The 14,926-nt window shown below is 37.9% G+C and overlaps 1 protein-coding gene across 2 annotated transcripts in view; it reads left to right on the top strand.

The window, feature by feature from the left end:
- Positions 1 to 14,926, top strand: part of EFNA5 (ephrin A5) — a 278,842-nt gene that overhangs the window by 14,023 nt on the left and 249,893 nt on the right. The gene's annotated exons all lie outside the window — the stretch shown is intronic.

Genomic DNA, 14,926 nt, shown 5'->3' with positions numbered 1-14,926 from the left:
ATTAATAGGTTGTAACCAAGTTCTTTGATACACTGATATTTCTACATTTACAGATTATTTTGACTGCATAGTGATTTGTCCTCAGATTAATAGGTTGTAACGAAGTTCTTGATACAGATATTTCTACATTTACAGATTGTTTTGACTGCATAAAATAAAGGCATTGAATTTATGTACTTTTTTTTTTGTTTTGAGTTTTTATAATAGCAGCTGTTTTGGGTAAAACTTTGAATGGGTTTCGGTGTCATCTAGGCAAGGCTCAGAGAGTAAGATATTAAAAATCCTATGTCAGATTTGATTTTTAAATTGTCTTTGTTAACATTTTTTGTTACATTTCAGATCTAGTTAAATTTCAGCTCTGATTGAGTCTAACTACGCCATTACATTTGTAATGATTAATTTTGAACCTCAGTTTCTTCACCCTAACAGATAAATGGGTATAATCAAGATGTCTCCTTCAGATCTGTGAAAATTTGAAGGAAAGTATATCCGTAGCAGGATTTTTAAAAACGTTATAAAAATTAGAGTAGAGATTGAGGGGGTCACCTCACTTTGCACTAATGCATCTTACTGTATAATTCTATATATTCTTGTAAGTTGCGTAGAAATACAGTCTTACAAATAAAATTTTATTTTCAAAACATCATGGAAGAGTTGACTTTTTAAAAAAGATCAAGTTCTCTTATTTCGTAATATATGTTGTCCCTGATAGATATGATTTATGCATATATATAGGATTTTCTTTTAAAGGAATTCACATTTCAGGCTTTATCTAGTGATTTCTACATGAATAATAATGTGTGAAGAGTGACACTTGAGAGGCAAGTCAGCTAGGACCTTCTTCCAGAAAGGAAATTTGGATCTCCTCGTGAAGTTGTTGCCCTCTCAGTTTGTCTCCAATATACTGTTTCCTCTTTGACTTCTAAAACCCTAATATTCTGCTTGGGACTTCACAGGTATAATGAGATATCTCCATCTCAAAGGAGAAATTAATGAATACCGACACCTTTTTGGAGAATGCTTGTATTTCCAATGAGGAGCTTGTTGAAACAAATCAATTCCTGTCTGGGGCTGTTCCTTACAGGCAGCCCAGCTGTCCCTGGGATCCTTGGATTCTTCTGAATCCTACTGCTAGAAAAACAGGGTTTGGCCTCTTGACGCCTCTGTGCTTAAAAAAACTCCTGTTATTGACTGCTTTTAAACTTAGTACATATTAATTATACACACATTGATGTTAGGAGAATAAATAGATCGTAACAACATCTAGCTAAGAAAAGAGACAGAATTTGTCAAGGAACACATATTTTAATGCACTGAAACCTAAGTTTCTTTTAACACATTACTGTCAAAGGGCCACTTTCCTGTAGAATTGTCTGGTGGTTACTCAAAGCAGGTCTTACTTCATATGTGTATAGCTAATCAGGAGAATAGCAAGTGTGCCTGTTACTTGTTTAAAAATTACAATCGTATACTTACGTAATTATTTTATAACATTTTACTCCTGAAGATATAAAGCTCACTTAAGGCAAAAAAAAATGTAATCCATAAATGATCCTTATGTGCTGTACCCAGAAATTTAGTGACAACTGAGGGCAGCACTTGGCCAGTAGCAATAAAATATTGAAGTTAGTATTAGCAATACCAAAATTATTTGAAAGAGAACTGGTAACTCTTTATAACTGATTTCCCTTAAAAGTTCAGTGTTTTAATATTTGGAATTGCTATGCTCACCAGACTACCAGACTGACCGTTTTTACATTTGTGTTATCTCATACAGAAGAAGGCTTCTTTTGTCCTGCTAAATTGGAAGGTAAGATTTGTCAAGGGGATGAGCTTGCTATGAGTTTATTTCAAGCTTTAAACTTTGTAATTTTATGTTACTTGGATTCAGTATGATGAACGGTTAATGGTTACAATCCCTCCTGTGTTCCAGGCTTCCTTTCTTGGCAAAAGGGTAGTCAAGAAGTTTAAATTTTGATGACTTACTTATTGACACTCTGTATTATTAAAAAAATAATTCTTTATAACTCTTATATGTCAGTTTAAAAGTATCAGCCAGAGGCTTCATTTCAGCTAGGCTGACTTCGTATTTTCTTTCCGTGAGCGCATGTTGATTGATCAAATTAAGTGTATAGCAATCCAGTAATTCCTTAAGATGTGGCAGTAATTGGATTGAGTTGCATTTTAATTATTTAGCTTTTATTAATATGGTAAATATTTTAGTAAAGATTAGAGCTGAACATATTTCAGTGCATTTGATGAATTTAAACAAACACGATAGAACAAGCCTATCCTAATACACTTAACCTTTTACCTCATATATTCTGAGGAAGGGTGGTTTGAATTCTCTTCATTCTCTTTGTGAAATGCCAAATTATGTCAGTGTATTTTGCTTGTTTAAAATATAGACCATGGTGAACTGCCCTTTAATACTAGGTCGTCATAAACTAGAATTTTTAAGTTTAGACAGTTGCAAAGCCTCTTTAATTTCTCTCCTTATTAAAATTTTTGGATCATCTGACTGTCCTTATGGAGATATTGTAAAATGCGAATGGAATGTATAGTTAGGTCTTTAAGCAGAAACAATGAAGTCTCCTTATTGATTTGAATGGAATAATACGCATCATAATTGGTTATGGCAGACAACTATGAATTTCTTTCCTCAGGTATCTAACTGAAATCTCTAGTAATTTTATATGGCCTTAATCATTTTAGTAAAACTTCCCAACTGTCATTTCAGGTTAGTTTTATGACAATTGACTCCTTAAAAAAATAAAATTAAACCAACTGGGCAAATATAAAAATTTTACAGTTAAATAGTTTTCACCTCCCTCCCCATCCCACCTCCCACCTGCCATCCCATAGAAAGCCACTGTCGCTGGGGGGAAGAGAGTGTGACTTGTTTTTTTCAATTACTCTCTTCAAAGCCGCAGATCTACCTTCTCAGTGTTGCCAAGCTAGCAGACACGCGTACTGGTATTTACCATAGCGCGCTCTCGATTCTGGGTGCTTGGTAATCACAACTTCTTTTTCGGAACACACTTGAATTGGTAGTATATATACGTGAGATCTGGTTTGGGAGTCAGCCAAGGAGTTTGGACTGACTTCCCCTAGGGCCCTCGCATCGCCCTTCCGGGCAGAGCAGGCAAACACTGGCAAGCTTTGAGTGGTTGATCGCATCAGGGCCCTGTTCACAGGTATACAGGGGTCACACTAAGTGGATTTGCACTGCGGCCTAATACGGAGTTTTAAGACCGCAGGAATCAGTGTTGGAAGACGATTGGTTTTTCTTGTTGTAAATTGCTAATTAGTATCGAAAGCCTAACCTGTTTTGTTGCACTGCCTTCCTTTTTTTCTCTGAGAAAGTGGTTTGGACAGTAATCTATTTACTCTGTCTCTACAGCCCTCTTCCCTCTTGTTAAATAAAATCTAGAAACCTCTGGCGACTCCCCACTGTTGAGTTCTGCTTGGAAGGAGCTTTAAAACAGTGGCTCTAAACTGAAGTAAATATTGACTGGGTCTGGGGCTGGCTGAGGCCTGCTCAAAGCCTCCTATTGTTCTTGCTTAGTCAGCACTCCAGAGGCAGCTCAAGTATGCATGTGTTAGGAGGAGAAGAAAGGCCGCGCAGGGAAATTAACAGGGCCCACAGCTGAACTCCTAAATGCACCATATAGAGGAAAGAGAAGCTGACTGCAAAGCCAGCAGGAGCTTATGCTGGGTTACAGAGAATTTGGGAGACTGGAGCGCCAAAAAACTCTCTGCCCTCTTTCAGAAGTTTAAGGTCCATGGAGCTATTGGTCTTGGTGGGTCCAGCGCTTCATGCCAGATGCTGTGTTCTCAAGGGCACATGAAGTGTAGCATTCTGGTGGGGTTGAAAGAAAGATGAGGGGTGAACCTGGATTCCAGACTAATCCTTCTCCCTCCCTGATACCTGTTCTGACGCTTCTGTCAGCCTTTCCAGCTTCAGCTGTCATGTCGGATTACACACTCTCTTGGGTCTCCTAAGTGCATCAGCATCCCGGGGGTATCAGATGGGTGATGGAGAACCATATGTCATCTGAAATGCAACTTCTGAAGTTCTGAAGAGGAGATGTTCCTATTATATGAAAAATTGAAACTTTTTTTTTTAAAGGAAAATTAAATCATTTAAATATGGAACAGATTCCCTTGTTTAAAGTGGAGTACTTTGAGTAAAAGCTGACTGTATTTTTACCATTCAGTTCAAGAACCCAAACAAACAGCTGGCTGACTTATGTTTTAGTAAAAACCATCCCGGTACATTTACTAACTGGAAAAGTAAACATCCTTAAAATGAAATTCTCATGTGTCCTGACTGCAAAGTGATTTTTAATAAAGACACAGTAAAACCACCAATAGCATATTTGAATTGTTGTTCATTTTGACTGATATTGTAAACGTCCCTACATCTTAATGCCTGGTCTTCTGTGACATTTGATGTGAACCTGTCAGTGCTAAAGACCACATGCAGGCAAATACCAAGACAATTAGAAAATTCGTTAATTGTCAAGGCACTGATCAAAATGTTCTGCTTCACTCAGGCTAATAATGAACAACAAACAAAGAATGTCACAATAAAGCATGGAATGCTATGGACAGAGAGAAAAAGCACATCTGTTCAGGGTATCAGGAACTACTTGCTGGAAGAGGAATAGTGTAGCCTAGGCCTTGAGTGATGGATATGATTTTAATAGAGATGGAGACAAATAGTAGAAGAATATTCCAGGGATTCATAACAACAGGAGAAAAGACTTGCTGGCTGTAACTTTGTAGGTGGATTTGGGGGACGTACAGAAAGCAGTTAATTCCGAGTGAATGAGATCTGGTGGAAGATCGGAAGCTGGGGCTACAGTGGGTTAGCCATGTTGCAGGATCTCACTGTGAGGCTTCTAATATCAAGGGGGAGGGTCATGTATAACAATTATAATATACACATTCTCATGTATATTATAATTCTGCACTGTTGTGTGTCTTAGCTGCTGTTTAATTGCTTTGTAAATATAACTGAATACCGGAAAAATCTGAAGGTCTCAAATTAGGCTTGGTTTATAAGTGGTTAGGTGGTGGGATGGTAAAAATCAGGGCAGTTTTAATATTTCCAGATGGAACCTGAGAGTGCTGTATCACATCTAAATTATTTCTCTGATTTATGGATTGAGCAGTTGTTTTCAAAATTCTTTTTTAGCCAAGAAACATTGTTCGTAAAAATCATTAGCAGAAAACTAATATATAAAACAGAAAAAAAGAAAAAAAAAAACCATCGAAGAAACATGAGGCTGCATTTAGGAGAGATTGGGGTCTGGGGCTCCACCCACCTCTGGCTCTTTGAGTCCCTTTTCAAAACCGCCAAGTAATGCCTTGGCGGTTACTCAGAGGAGTGCAGGATGATTCAGTTTTGCCTTTACAGGCACAGAAGTGCTCCTATGCCCTTCTAGAGACAGAGGTATTTCTGAAGAGCTCCCATTTATTGAGCACTTACTGTGTACCAAGCACAGTGCTTTACAGACTTCGCAATCATTATCATGTATTTAATCCTGACAACACCTCTTATGAAGAAGGAAACGTAATGGTCCTCTTTTACAGATGAGAAAACTGAGCTTTATATACTTTGACCTTGGCTGGTAAGTGGCTCTTAACTGCTTAGCTGGGCTGTGTGGAGTGACACACTGTCTAACCCAATTAGTGAAATGTTGAAAGGTGACCGTGAGACAGAATTTTTCAGGAGGCGCAGTGGAGAAGAATGGTGGAGACCATATGCTAATATGAAAGGAGGGTTAAAAATGTATGCTTATATTCCCCCTTGTTGAGCATTTAATGGATTGAGAGGTTGCAAGCCACAACTGGTACACCTACAGCAGATAATTAGTACCACCCACTGGAGGTTAAGAGTTTCGTTGACTCCTTTGGAGCTAATTGTGAGGCTGTGTGTATATATACAGCGTGCATTGTATATGAAGAATAATCGGACTGGTAGGGAATGCACATGCCAGCTAGCCCTCTTCCTCTGCATTCGGGTAAGCTTGATTCTTGAGGCCTTGCCAAAGTACAGCGCAACTTTTTGAAGAATTTCAGGAGAAATTCTAGAATTCCTTGAATAAAAGCTTGAGTTTTAACAATCATATCGTCAGGAAATTTCCCCCTATATTTAATTTAAATTCCTGCACTTTCAGTCAGCTTTGATTTACATAATAACAATATGAATTTACTTTAAAATTTTTAAATGCAGCTTTTGCCTACTCCACAGTAAATACATCCTGAGCAAGAAACACGTGTTTCTTAAGCTATCGAGAACAGCATATGAATGCTTGAATTGACTCTATATTCTTTTGTGTCCCACATCCCCGCGGCCCCCCACCCACCCATCTTCTTCCCCTTGCTGTTGCTTCCTTTCATCAGAGGAGTTTTTGCCCTGTAGCTTAACAGCCAGTAAATTATTCCTGATTAGTTTCAAAGACAAAAGTCTCCTGATAGGATGTGGGTGGATCAGGTTCCCAGCTAATCTCCAGAGAGACAACATGGAGGGGAAGAAAGAGTTTTGGCACCTTATCCATTATGGACATCTGCTTTGCCAGACTAAACCAGGTCTTTTAGGTGAAACGTGTGCCTGGAAACATGAGGTGATTCATCGCCCATGCACAGTCCTGTGTACTTCTGCACTGGAAGTTGTTACCCTTTCTTCTTCTTTAGTGAATATGAATAATATTGGCATATGGACAATACTGTAGTTGGTGTACACTCTCTGCATCTTTGTATGTGTTCTGTTCCCTAGATGATAAGACACTTGAGGTCAGGATTGTGGTTTATATGCAGAAGCACTCTATACAAGGTCTGGCCCATGATGGTTAAGAATCTGAGACAGGTCCTGGGTATAATTCTCAGCTCCTCCACTAACTAGGTGCTGTGGGCCTGGACAGGTTACTTAACCTTTCCCCGCTTCACCTACCTCATCTGTAAATGAGAATAATAAATGTATTTATCTGGTAGAGTTACTGTGGTGATTAAATGACATGTTACATTAGAACAATTCCTGGCACAGAGTATGTGATTAGTAAATGTTAGTTAGCTAATAGTAAATACTTTTGCATGAATTTCTTTATTTTCATTATCTTTTTATGTACAAAAAAATCTTACAATGGTACAGAGACATATTAAAGAGACAACATTGACTAACTTTGCAGTCTGGGTGATCTGGGTTCAAATGCTGATTCTTTTCCTTAACTGTAAGTTTCTTTTGTGTAAAATAGACAGGATGTATAATTTGTGATGATCCAGTGAGAAAGTAAACGCATGTAAAATACCTGCTGCATAATATCCTCTCAGTGAAATCTAGGTGTTATTATTAATTTAGAGAATCATTTGAGTATTAACCTAGGAGATGCATTGTCTGCCCATAGACTTTCTCTCTTCATTTTCCTGCCTGTTGCCAAATGTTGTGGTAACCTAACTGAACTCATGTGTTAATTGTGTGGAAATTCTCCTTTCTGATTTTTTCAGTTTGAAAGATAAAGTAATATCTTTTCAAAAAAAAAATACTAAGGCCTGGAGTCAGGTGATGTGGATGTCCCTGTTTGTTTGTTTTTTTTTTCTACCAACTAGATGCTTGACCTTAAGCAAATCACTGAGTGCTCCAGGACTCTGTTTTTCATCTTGACAACAAGGTGACTGAATTAGTTCATCTCTTATGCTAGAGCAACTGACTCAGAAGATTTGAGATGTGTCACTGCTTTGACACTACTTAACTGTTTGACCTTGGGCAAGTCACTTAACCTTGGTTAAGTTGAGTTTCCTCATCTGTGAAATTAGAGGATTGTTGTCCTCTGGGAGTCATTGTCAACTTCATTTTTGCTTTATTAGTGCAGAGGAACTAATACATATGTATCTACATGTCTAAACTTTTGAAGAAAACACACACATGATATTTTGTATTTTACTTTCAAACTTAACTTTAAAGATTAAAAAATTTTTTTCTGTGTCACTTCTAAACATGAATTTAAGGATTTATCTGGAAAACCATCCTGAAGTTATGGTTAATCAGTAAGAAAAATAATGTACAATTTCAGAGCTTTGGGTATATGTTTTCTACCCAAACTAGCCAATACACTCTCATCCAAGTTAATGAATCCAATCCTGGGATTTGGCACAGGGAGACTTTGGCGGAATTGTATCAGATTAAACACCCATTTTAATTTGGTTCTAAAAATTTAGAAGAGTTTTTTTTTTTTTTTTTTTTTTTTGTGGTACGCGGGCTTCTCACTGCTGTGGCCTCTCCCGTTGCGGAGCACAGGCTCCGGATGCGCAGGCTCAGCGGCCATGGCGCACGGACCCAGCCGCTCCGCGGCATGTGGGATCTTCCCAGACCGGGGCACGAACCCGTGTCCCCTGCATCGGCAGGCGGACTCTCAACCACTGCGCCACCAGGGAAGCCCAAGAAGAGTTTTTAAGAAGTGTTTCAAAAGAAGAAAAAGAAGGACCTAGAATTAAAAAATATTCTTCAGTTCACACCTGTAAGATCTAAATCACAAGTTGATTTACTGAACTGTTTGGTTTTCATTTGTTTTCCATTGGGAGGAGTTATGAAGTAGAATAGGGAAGACTTTAGAAAATTGGGTAAATGTATAAGTATTGGAATGCAGAATACAGTTTTGTACAATTTAAGTCTTTATCATAAGATATAAATACGACTCAGTCTTTTGTCCTGTTTTTTGCTGTATCGTCTAATTTTGCATACTTATTTTTACATTATTACTAAAAAAATTTAATGTCATGGTAGGTTTTATAATATGAAATGAACATTTCAAACATTACTTTAGTAATCAGTGAAAACTGAAGTGGACAAGACACACTGGATCTTTAAAATAAGCTCCAAGATGCCAGCTCACTATACAAGAAAGAATGATTCAGCCAGAAAATCAATTAAATTTTTAAGTGATTTATGCATTTGAATCACGATGATGGTAAATGTAGATATAAAGAGTAATGAGTAATTATTAGCTAACTTACCTGTTTTATGCCTTCCTTGTGTTACAGAAATCTGTTTACAGAGGAGAAATCGTCTCATTTATTTGGAGATGCTTGGCCCACTTCAGGGTCTATTTTCTTAGTAGTTTCTAGTCAGATTATTCCTAATCAGTTTCGTGGCTAGATTGGACTGTCTTCACCGCATTTCCTGTGGCATTGTGGGTTTTCAGTGGACTAATCACAATCACAGAGCACGAAGATGTGTCCTCTTAGAGGTCAGGTCTTGTTCTCATCCAAATAGATTGATTTGTGAGCAGTAGCGATTACGGACAGCGGGTGTGTGTTTGCAGTGTGTTTCTGCATTTAGTAATTTGTTGGACATGAATGTAACATTTTTCATTTCCTTGCTATCTAATAAAAGCAGTCTGACTAAATTTAGAGAATCCAAGTTTAACTTTTGTAGACTCTTTTTTTTTCCTTAGCTTGTAATTTTGTAACCTTTCATTGTTGGTTTTCAGAATGAGTATTAAAGTAGGTTTATTTTGCTGATGTTTATTTCTAGTTAACAATATAGGTATGTTGATTAAAAAACCTACTTAAAATAAGAGCTCATTATAATAATAACAATGCTGATTATGAAACTGTGATTTTAAACTGTTTTTTACAAATATTGAGTTACTATTAATCCATTATAGATACTTGTACCCATGATGAAATTGTGAGAGGCTGAAGAAAGTGTATATATATATATATATAAAATAGCTGTATACTTAAACTGAAAAGTTTGAGTGTCTGGTTCTTAAGTTTCCAGAATTGTATAAGATAGAAATACATTGATAACAGTTAATATGCAAAACAAGTCATTTTATTTAAATACATATATAAACTGCATTTTATCTGCAAATTATTTCATCTACTATGTCATTTGCTTTTTGTTTTATATTATCAGAGTGACATCATCAGAAAGATGCTATTTTTGAAAAAAAGTCAATATTATAGGACCCATATTATGCATAACTATCATTTACATGATATTTTAGTTAAACCTGCTTATTAGCTATCTACAGTGCACTGATAATAATATCCAGAAGTCCCAATTCCACAGTAAAATGACTGTATCTGGAGGAACTTGGAGAACTGATCTCGAATGTGTATCCTTTACCCACAAAAAATCCTACATGTTGAAGCTTTTTCAATAAGATTTTTTCACGTTTCTTCGGAGTCAGGACTCTTCCGTCTTAAGAACTACGTTCAGTGACAGTACCCCGGTAGTTAAGTAATGGTATCCCTGGCCCTACCTCCACGCTTCCATGAAAATATTTTTTCAGAAGCAGTAGTTTTAATGTTCTCATGGTTTTAACAGCTACGTCTTTCAATAATGACACACTCAACATGAGTACACGTAACTATTCCTGTCTCCATGTTTACAGGGAGACCAGGAACTCCAGTGGATCTGTGAAAGGAAGAACTAGCACCCGCACGTTTAACTAGTGCCTTCCCCCCATTACCTTTCGTATCCCTTGGTAGCAACTGTCTCACCTCCCTGAAGACGTTAATTATATCAGATACACTGTAATCGCCTTGGTGTCAGGGTCATGCCTTGTTAATCTTTACTGTAGTTGGCATAGTGCTTGGCACACAGTAGGCACTTTGTAGGATTTTTAAAATACGAGAATGATAATGCCATTAAGCTTACAGCATCTGCTTAGATTCCGCTCATCTTTCACTTCATTGAAAAGGAGCTGTGCTTTAGTTAACACATTTTGTACTTGATAATTATAAGCCGCAGCTAACCTATGATTATTCTTCACAGTAGAAGTGCAAATAGATCCTTATTCATTGTTTTTTCTCAGCCACATTGTTTGGTCTCAGCCTCTTAGGTATTTGAAGAGATGGATTGATGATGGCAAAGCAGGTGACAGGCTTCAGGCCACAGGGAATGTGTGCTCAAGTGAGTTTGGCTTTCTTCATGTAACTGAATCCTCCATATTTACCTGGAGAAGACAGTAATAGCTTAATGGCTGATTTGGTCATGGCTTAAGATGGGCCTTTAATGGTGTTTTTTAGTTTGTTTATTTTAGCGATCTTCAAATCAAGAATTGCATCTTTAAAAATGCCAAACACTTTAAATATTTGGGGGCTATTCTGTACAGACTTGATGACTTTCAGTCTATGTATGCAGTGTCCACAAGATATGAGTAAAGTAAAAATAACATTTTCCCCCAAATCCCTTTGGAGTAAGATTCAGACAAAAACACTTATTTGCTCTGGTATTTTGGGACAAATTTAATGTTAGAACTAGACTAACTATAAAACTTGATTCAATATATTGTGGGCAAATTGTTTAAGATGGCACTTAGAAACACTGTCACACGTACACAAAGATTTGATAGAAATAAATTTGGTAATGATGTTAACATCTGAATAGTGAGTGCCTTTTAGGGGGACGTTTAAATAAAGTATCATGAATGGTAGTATAAATTTAATTTAGTCACCTGTGGGTAAAGTACAAATGAACAATTTAGTGTTTATGCAGGTTAACAGTGGCTAAGAAAATGCTTCAACTCCTACAAAGCAGACTTGCTCATTTTAATCATTTTTTCTGGATGAATTTAACTCATACTGGAACAGTTGAAAACATTTGCAAGTCGTGACATTATATAACCTGACAATTTTTTCGTCTTTAAAAGTAAATGACAGTCTTAAATTTGTTGAAGAAGTTCATTTTTTAACTCGAGCATTTACTGTGTTAGGTACTGACTAGGTAATTAACAAAAGTATTTTTGGATAACAAAATCAACAGTTATTCATAAATGAATACCTGAATTTATCTGCTTGTTTTGCTTTACTGCAAAACGTACAAGTGTTTACATGAGAAATTTCTTTAGATAACATTGCTTTTTCCCTTTAACGAACCTTCTTCTACGGGCCACGTTTTCTTCATTAATTTGTATAAATAATCTTTGAAATGAAGCAAAATGTTCTCATACTTTCTTTCTAAATGTTTCTTTTTCTCTCCTTTTATTTATAACTAAGCACTGAACTTTTTGCGGAGGTTACTAGGAGCTAACAAGTAGCGTACAATGTTTGTCAGACGAATCTGAGCCAAGGTGACTATTTCTGTCTAATGGAGGATGACAACGACGGATTTAAGAAGTCATCCCCTTATTGTCTCTAGCACAAAAACCTTCCGCCTGCATCCTTCAGCTTGTAACACCACTTCTAAAGGATCCATGGGCAAACTGCTGAATTTTTATTAATCAGCTTAACTTAATGAAATGAAAAGACCTTTTCAAAAGAATGAAGAAGGGAGAGACAGATACTGAGAGCTACTCTAATTCTTTTCCATGAAAAAACCATTTTCCTTCCAGATTTTTAGGGAAGACATTTTCAGTCCTGTTTCCAGGTAATTCATCTGGCTCATCTTTCTAATTTTCACACACTTAGGGACTCTCTCTAGCCATGTGCTGCCTTTATTATTATTTTTTAAAGAAAATAGCTATAAAGAAGAGTTAATGAGAGTTGAGGGGGGAAATACCTTCGGGAAAGGAGGCAGGAAAGCTTAAGCTGATAAAACATGACTCCTTTTTGATGGAGGCTCTGTTTGGATAACTTGCCCTTGTCTAAATTCTTCTCTCTTCCCATCCTTCCTGCTCCCCCCCACCCCTTTTCCTCTCCCTGTCTTGTCAAGCCTACTTCATAAACGGTAGCAGCTGGAGATCTTTTAGCGGCATTCAGGGATTACTTCCCTTCGGGGTTTTCATAAGCCTTGATGCTTGAAACATAGTAAAGACGCTTCTGGAGACAATCACCATTCAGGCTGGGGACCGTGGAACCTTTCAGGGTCCAGATGGTTGGGTCTAGGTGGGACCCCAGGGTGCATGGAGCACAGCACATCACTGTAGCGAGGACTCTGGGCCCTGAAGGACAGACTGGGAAGCAGTCAATAGAGCGATGGTTTTCTGTGCAGTCAGTAGAGGGTGCTTTGCATGATTTCTCAACCCACTTGACTCATGCTCCCTTAAATTACTGGACTTAAATCTGATCAGCCAGAGTTGCCACCACTCAAGTCCCATGGTTCAGGGCTTATCATCCCCCATGGTGGGAAGCTGCCCATAGTGGGGACACTAAGATGGCAAGATGCTGACGTCATTAGGTAGATCTCCTGGGTGTGTCATTGGTGGTCAGGTGGTACAGAGTGCCTCAGTGTTGGAAGAGAAATGTCTTGTTGCCACTTAATTGTGAAGGCCACCTAGTAGCTTTTTTATGTCACCTAGTAATTTATCCCAATATGTGGCTTTTAAAATGTAGTTCTTAGAGTGAGTCAGGAAAGCTTTATAAAGATGGTGCCACGTGGGTTCTTCAAGTTCACCTAATTTTGTTGTTTGTCTAATTTTGTTTTTGTAGGTGGGAAAAACAGGAGGCAAAATGACATTTTAGATGTCACACAGAGCAGGAGTCTGTCTTCTCATCTGTGATTTCTGAGATTTTTCTCCACCTTTCTCTCTCCTATGGAATTCTGTGTTTAAAGTGATCCCTGTAAGAACTTCTAGAAAATCCCAGTGTGCCAAGGAAAACTTTGGCCAACCCCTGTATCCTCTCTTTCCTCCTATTTTGCACACGTCAACTTTTCTTTTCTCTCCGTTACATCTTGATGTCATGTCATTCTGGAAGGTAAAAGCACACAGTTTCTGAGGATGTTATGACTGCCCGATTATGCAATGTTCTTTTTTTTATATATAAATTTATTTATTTATTTTTGGCTGCATTGAGTCTTCATTGCTGTGCACAGGCTTTCTCTAGTTGTGGTGAGTGGGGGCCCTTCTTCGTTGTGGTGTGCGGACTTCTTATCGTGGTGGCTTCTCTTGTTGTGGAGCATGGGCTCTAGGCACGCGGGCTTCAGTAGTTATGGTGCGTGGGCTCAGTAGTTGTGGCTCGCAGGCTCTAGAGCGCAGGCTCAGTAGTTGTGACGCACGGACTTAGTTGCCCCATGGCATGTGGGATCTTCCTGGGTCGGGGCTCAAACCCGTGTCCCCTGCATTGGGAGGCGGATTTCCAACCACTGCGCCACCAGGGAAGTCCTATGCAATATTCTTTAGAAGTCACGTGGGTTCCAGAGAGAGAACTTCTGCTTTACAGGGTTGGGAATCAGTCTACTCTCAATATGCATTGGCCTTTTAACACAAATGGGTAAATTTTTTTCTTTAGGTAGGTTTCTGGACACAGAAAGTAAGATTGATTATGATTTTACGAAAGCATCAAGTGATGGTGATAGAAGCTGCCTCTCCAAATGCCATCTGGTTAGGCCAGGTCCTCTCTGTCTTGTCCCCACTTAACTTACTTCATGGCTTTTAGATAGTATCCTTCTCTGACACTTTCAACTGGGAGAAGCGAGAATGTGGGCACTTTTAGGCTAGTCCTTGGGGGTCGAGGCTGGCCTCAATGTGGAGCTGGAATATTAGGAAACAGCTGTTCTTTGCCTGGGTGGACAGTCATTGATTTTTAAGTACTTGGGCCTCCTGATGGCATAAAAACCCATTTGTGCCTCTTTAGATTAAGGTTAATTTTTGTGGTAGTGAGTGCAGATGCAATGAACAGATGCTGCACACTTGCCTTGGCTTTTATACATACTCTATACTTTAAAATGAAATTTAATTAAAAATTAAATGCATCATTAGGTCATAAAAAGAAAATTTTAAAAAAAATCCCTGATTAGAATGTATTGCATCAAATAAAACCATATTCCCAGTAAACCTGGGGAGTTGATTTATTTAAAAAGTTCATAGATAAAAGTGAACTGTCCATTATGGATTTTTTTCTCCCCCCCCCATAGTTTATAGCCTACTATGCTCTTGTATAATGATTTCGTGAAACCATTTTAATCATAATCAAACATTTATCGGGATTGGAAAATGATGTTTATTCATTTTCTCCAACATAATGAAAATCA

Source organism: Mesoplodon densirostris, chromosome 3 (genome assembly GCF_025265405.1).
Source record: "Mesoplodon densirostris isolate mMesDen1 chromosome 3, mMesDen1 primary haplotype, whole genome shotgun sequence".
Taxonomy (NCBI): Eukaryota; Metazoa; Chordata; class Mammalia; order Artiodactyla; family Ziphiidae; genus Mesoplodon; species Mesoplodon densirostris.
This window is presented reverse-complemented; position numbering and strand designations above follow the sequence as displayed.